Genomic DNA, 7,286 nt, shown 5'->3' on the forward strand with positions numbered 1-7,286 from the left:
ATTGGTATCAAAGCCAAAATACCTCAGAAGGACTAACCACTGACTGAAGCACTGAGATGATGGCCGAACCGAGCATCTACCTACTGAAGTTCGAGGGAGAATTCACGACATGGAAGAAACACATGGAGGTGTTCTTTAAAACAGACTTTAAATTACTTTTAATTATTAAATATGATTTTGTATCTCCCAAAGACCCACAAGGAAATGAAAAAGAAGAATATCAATGGACAAAGAAGGAGTAAGCAGACTTCATAGCAAATGGATAAGCCGAGTTCTACCTGCTCAGCATACTTCCACCCCAGGAAGTCAATCGGATGAGAGATTAGGAATCAGCAAAGGAACTTTGAGAGAAGTTCTTAGGGTTATATGAAGGAACCTTTGAAGTAAAGCTCGTGAGATGAGACCTGCTCCAGAACCAACTAACGAACCTTCAGCTGGAAGGAAGTGAAACAGTTGCATATCTGCACTTGAGGATCAAAGAACTCATCACCAGACTCACAAATCTCAAAAAAAGGTAACAAACTAATATTTATTAAGGTATACTTTAAATAGATTTCCTAGGACACCCAAGCAGACATCTATAGTCGACTCGTTTATATATCTAAAGACATCGAAGTTAGTTCATTAGAAAATATGTTTTCCACCTTTGAACTTCACGAATCAAGATGTGTACACTTATGAAATAAAGAAGAAAAGATGGCCCATAACATAACTCTAAAGGTCAATCAGAAAGGTGAACCAGATCCAGACTTCGAAGAATCAATCAATGAAGATGAAGTAGCATTATTGGTAAGAAAATTTAACAGGTTTATTAAATCTAATAAATTTAATAATTCATTTTCGGAGCAAAAGAAAGGTCTGATGCTCAACTTCCAAGGAGAAGGGCACATCAAGGACGATTGTCCCGAACTAAAGAAGAAGGACAAGGACAAGGGCAAAAGACCAACAAGATCAAAGCACAAGATCTTGAAAGCCACATGGGATGAGTCGTCGTCCTCCCAGTCTGAGATCGAAGCTTATGCCGGATTAGCTCTAATGGCAAACCACTAAGGAGAAGATGAAAGCAGCTCAGAAATGAGCATTGATGAAGGGGGAGGATCATTAGAGAAAAGCTGCGATGAAGGGGAGCATCAGAACACGAGGTAAGTGAGGTACATGCGCTATCTCCCAAGCAATCTTTTGAATTTATCAAAATGCTTTCTAAAAATATGTGCAAATTAGAAAAAGAAAATATGATTTGAAAAGACAATTAGCCAATGCATGCCCACTAGAATTATTTGATAATTTAAAATTAGAAAACGAAACATTGAAAACACAAATAGAGAAATTGAAAGATTATCATGCATGTTCTAACTACATTCAAGCAAAGTTTAGAAATTATTGTAGAATCAATTGATACATTAGAAATCACCAGGGACAAATTAAGAAAATCCCTAGAAACTATGTACCTCTAAAATTTTTAGTAAATCCAGTAGGCAAGAACCTATGTTGGGTTCCAAAATCTTTTTAAAATTAAACTCTAATTTTTTTTATTAGGATAGAAACTGTCTCAATTAGAAAAATAATTTTTTTATTACGAGATGAAATTTTTTTTCCTATGCTATCTAATGATTTAATCTACAAACAGAGATTTTTTTAAAAAATTTTATTTCCTGTTGAGTTATTTTTATTGACAAAAATCATACTTTAAAATTTAAAATTATTTCATAGATTTAAATTTTGAAAATCTTATTTTCTGTGATAAAACATAAAATTCTCTTATTTTCTGTAATAAAACATAAAATTTTCTGTCAGAAGAAATATTTTAAAGTTTTTTTCCTATTAAGCTATTTTCTGTGAATTCATTTTTCTGTGATGAAACATTATATTCTCTATCATTACAAATATCTTTTTTCTAAAATATATTAATTTATTGGTAATCCTTGTAATGTACCCCTCCAAAGGTTTTTCAATTTTTTTAACTGTTTATTTTATTTTTTCAAATTTTTCTTGATTGTTTTTGGATGTGATCAAAGAGGGAGATATAAGTAAAAGTTAAGGGAGATTAAGTGGAAGTTAGGATAATTCCCATAATTTTTATCTTTGTATTTATTTTGTAATTAACTTGTTTAATTCATTGCACTACTATATTATTCATTACATTTTTAACCCTAACCTGAACTTGGGTTGATGTACATTAAAAGGGGGAGATTGTTAGTACCTGAGGTAGTTTTGATGTGGTTAACAAAATTCAGTTAGGTCCTGTTGTATTTGATCCTTATGTCTAAGTATGCAGGAGCTTAGAAACATAAGAAGCCGAGCGAAAGATGCAACTAGTGAGAAGGATGACACAGTAAGGGAGTCGATGGGCTCGGTGCATCCGAATGATGAGATGCTATTGAAGAGTACATCGGCGGACGGCGGATGAGAAGGGTGCGCGCGGTAGTCCGAGGGATGAGAAGCCGGGGAGGAAGGCTACTCGAGAAGAAGGTCAGAGTTGGGTTCAGGTGAGCTCAACTTTAGTTAGCCGAAGAATCACCTACATGAAGAACTACGTGAAGAGATCATCATTGAGCTAAGTTGGCCTATGGAAGGCGCCTTCTAGCCTTTGAAGGTGCCTTCGCTAGCTGTTAACCGAGGATAAAGTTTTATCCTCGGTGGATAAACTCTATCCGATGGAAGGCACCTTAGATCTCTTTGGAGGCGCCTTCAAGCTAAGGATAACTTTTTCCAGGGGCTATAAAAAAACCCCTAGACCTAGAAAATAATCATCAACTTAATATTTGATACGGTGCGTGAATGTGGGGTCGGTGAGATGATCTGGCAAGAAGTTAAAGCCACAGAAGGGTCTAAAGTCACGCCAGCCTGGAGGTCAGAAGTCTAGCCCTCGTGGCTAGTCAAAAGTTACACCAGTCTGGAGGTCAAAAGTCTAGCCTCCTTGGCAAGGCCATCGTGGGAGTCAAGAATCAGAATTACAAGGTCAAGATTCCGGCGCACGTGAATAGAGTCAAAGCTTTCGTTGTGGGACTGGTCAAAGGACAGTATTTACGAGGTGGGCCGGATCTGACCTTGAAGGGAATCACAAATGGACCTGACCCACAAGAGCAAAGCCAATTGAGGATCAGGTCCATGGGTCAGATATAATCAGGGATTGAGTGTGACTAGGGAGACAACTTGTTGATCGGATAGGTGTACCAAATAAAATTTCCGATGAAGTGATGCAGGTCAGGGAACCGACCTAGTGGGCAAGTTGGGACGTACCCAGCTTGCAGGTCGGAACGCTCATGCCCTGGATAATAACAAATAGATATGGGTTGGCGGACAGACCCAGCGTACAGGTCGGGACGCTCATGCCCTGGATAACAACAGACAGATATGGGTCGGCGGACAGACCCAGCGTGCAGGTCGGAACGCTCATGCCCTGGATAATAACAAACAGATATGGGTCGGCGGACAGACCCAGCGTGCAGGTCGGAACGTTCATGCCCTGGATAATAACAGACAGATATGGGTCGGCGGACAGACCCAGCGTACAGGTCGGAATGCTCATGCCCTGGATAATGACGGACAGATGTGGGTCGGCGGACAGACCCAGCGTGCAGGTCGGGGTGCTCATGCCCTGGATAACAACAGACAGATATGGGTCGGCGGACAGACCCAGCGTGCAGGTCGGTGTTGGAGTGTATACTGAAAGCCTAAGCTTTTGTAAACATTTATGTTAAATAAAGAATCACATTTGGTCAATTTATCTACATTTGTTTGTAGTTGTTCAATTAATTTATATTGTAGATAACATAGTATGTGGTGTCACATATAGAAGATGATGTTATCAGTACCTTATAAATTATAAACAGTAGCTCACGACCAAAATGGAAAGGAACAAACCATTGGGAGGTCGTAGTGTAATTAGGAATTAGTTTATCTTGACTATATAATTACACTAGTACACTTAGAGTGTATTGAGTAGGACCATTTGAGGTCGTTTCTTTTATACTAACTTTATAAAGAAACAAAGACCTCGGTTATTATGGAAGTGTGTGCTCTTAATCCTAATATAATAACAAGCATATATATTTGATATTTATTTCTTTAATTTATCAATGAGTGAGATTTAGTTCGATGAATCAATAAGCCTGATAAGTTGGGAAATGATATCACTTATAGTGTGTGTTGTTGATTATAGAAGGAAACTGTGTCCTAGAGATACTAGGTTGATAATGTCCTCAAGAGGAGCTCATAAGGATTGTCATGTTAAACCCTGCAGGTGGACTTAGTCCGACATGACGATAAGGTTGAGTGGTACTACTCTTGGACTAAGATATTAATTAAATGAGTTGTCAGTAACTCACTTAATTAGTGGACATTCGATATTTTAAACACAGGGAGACTAACACACTTATAATAAGAAGGAGCCCAAAAATGTAATTTGGGATTGGTGCGGTAGTTCAATAATAGTTCTCTAGTGGAATGAATTATTATTGATAAAATTAAATTGTGTGTTCGGGGCGAACACGGGATGCTTAATTTTATCGGGAGACCAAAACCAATTCCTCCTCTCGGTCCCTATCGTAGCCTCTTATTTATAGAGTACTATACCCACCTAAACCCACCTTCTATACCCACCAATAGGGGGCCGGCCAAGCTAGCTTGGGAACCAAGCTAGGGCCGGCCTAGGTATTCGGCCCTAGCTTGAACCCAAGCTAGTGGGGGCCGGCCAAATTAAATTAAAAAAGAAATTTAATTTTAATTTTTATTATGTGGAAGATATAATTTATTAAAGAGAATTAAAATTAAAATATCTCTATTGTAAAAGATCTATAAAAGATTAAAGAAAGAGATTAGATCTCTTTCCTTATTTGTAGATTGGTGAGATATTTTATTTTCTCTTTAAAAATTATTCACATGTTGTAAAATTAAAATTATAGAAATTTCTTTTTTATCAACCATGAAGAGGTTTTGAAGAGAAATTTTATTTTTTAAAATTTCCGGAAACAAATTAGGAAGTTTTAATTGTTGATTGAAACTTGTCCAATTTATTTTCATTGATGTGGCCGGCCATAAGATTTCAATTGGAGAAATTTTATTTTATTTTTCTCAATTAAATCATGTCAAGGAAATTGAGGAAATTTTATTGTAATTAAATTTTCTAATTTGCCTAGGCCAAGGAATATAAAAGAAGGGGTGAGGGTGCCTTCATGACATAACCTCTATTATTTTCTTTCCCTCTTTTCCTTGGTGTTGTGGCCGGCCATCATCTCTTCTCCTCTTCCTCTTTGTGGTGGCCGAAACTCTCTATTGCTTGGAGCTCTTGTGGAGGCCGGATACTACTTGGAGAAGAAGAAGAAGAAGGAGAGAAAACTTGCATCTCTTGGAGCTTGGTTGGTGTTTTGTTCTTCATCCTTGGTAAAGCTTCTTTGTGGCCGAACCTAGCTAGGAGGAGAAGAAGGTGGTTGGTGGTTTCTCATCTCAGAAGATCGTTGCCCACACAACGTCCGAGGTTAGAAGAGGAATACGGTAGAAGATCAAGAGGTCTTTTTAAAAGGTATAACTAGTAATTTTTTCTTTCCGCATCATACTAGTTATTTTTGGAAAAATACCAAATACAAGAGGCTTACGTTCTAGAATTTCGAATATGTTTTTCGATGTTGTGTTCTTTTGTTTTTTCTTTTCCTTGTGATTTGATTGTTCTTTTCGATTAACCTAAAGTTATTTTAGGAAATTAAATATTAGCTTTCTATAAAAGGTTTTGTCTAGTCGGTGGTGGTTGCTCCCATATCCAAGAAGGCCATGTGCCTCGCCACGTCAGTACTGGGAACCGATTATGGAAATTAATATTTAATGGAATTAATAACTTAAGGTGATTTGGGTCGAACGTGTTAAGTTCCGCAGGAGACCCAAGTCAAAACCTAAAAGAACGAATAGATTAAGTTTTGGATCAAACGTGTTAAGTTCCGCAGGCGATCCAAAATTTAATTTAAAAGAACACATGGTAGTTAGGAAAAGGTTCAGACCTTTATACAAAATTTTTGTACAGTGGAACCTCTAGGTTTTCCGAGTAGTAACCAACAGTCGGAACGCTCATGCCCTGAATAACAACAAACAGATGTGGGTCAGGAAGCAGACCCAGCGTGCAGGTCGGAACATTCATGCCCTGAAGGAAGGCAAACAGAGGTGGGTCGGGAAGCAGACCCATCGTGCAGGTCGGAACATTCATGCCCTGAAGGAAGGCAGACAGAGGCGGGTCAGGAATCAGACCCAGCGTGCAGGTCGGGACGGTCATACAATGGATAAACGGTGGGCAAATGCAGGTGGGGAAGTAGACCCAGCGCACAGGCCAGGATGTACATGCTTCGAATGACGCATACGAAGGTAGGTCAGGAGACCAGACACTACACGACAAATAGACCTGCAAGGAATCGTAACCGCTTGTCAGAGAACAATCATAGCATGTCAAGGAATATTCTAACGGAGGGAGGCTCATACTCATCTCGATTCCTCCGCCAGCCTGTAAGAGGAAGCCACGTGTCGACCACCGCTAGACAGAGCCTGACACCCGACATTCCCTGACATTCACTAGGTTCCAGAAGCCTCAGTTGTAGTATAAAAAGGGATGCTTTGTCCCTTACGGAGGTACGCTCCCTCGTCATTTTTTTACCAGTCTTTTACTTTTCTTGCTTTCTCTGTGATTTCTGGGGAAAAAGTATCTGACTTGAGCGTCGGAGGGCCTGACCCGGGGACTTTTTCCCTGGTTTCTGGTCTCTAACGACCGTGTGACCCGTATGAGTGTGCGTAGAACAACAGTGCCATCATCTTGATTCTTTCTTTCCGTATAGTCGCCCGTGTGCACCTGTCCAGGGAGGACCTCACTGACTCAGCATCTCAACGACTCTCCGTCAACTTTTAGCACAACAAAGTCTGCCTTCATCCGACTCAGCTTCCGGACGGGATCAAATTTGGCGCCGTCTGTGGGAACACAACAACCTGATCCGGAACGTGACGATGGAGGAGTCTGGCCGCATTCACGTTACTATGACCGCTGGAGAGTACGAGCTATTCACGGAGGCCAAAAGGTTGGCAGCCTCAGAGAGACAAGCAACTGTTTCACGACCGCGACAAGCCCTTGCTGAGGCTCCCAAGGAGCTCCTCCCTGTGTCAGATCGGGGTTCCAAAAGAAAGCAGACTGAGGTATTTCCTCAACATCCTTATCGCGAGCCTGGTGTAGGATATTATCAACCAGAGCCCCAAGCACAGAGCCTCAAGAAGGAGCAGCCTCAAGCATCTATGGCTGAAAGTTCACAACCGCGGGA

Source organism: Zingiber officinale, chromosome 5A, assembly GCF_018446385.1.
Source record: "Zingiber officinale cultivar Zhangliang chromosome 5A, Zo_v1.1, whole genome shotgun sequence".
Classification (NCBI taxonomy): domain Eukaryota; kingdom Viridiplantae; phylum Streptophyta; class Magnoliopsida; order Zingiberales; family Zingiberaceae; genus Zingiber; species Zingiber officinale.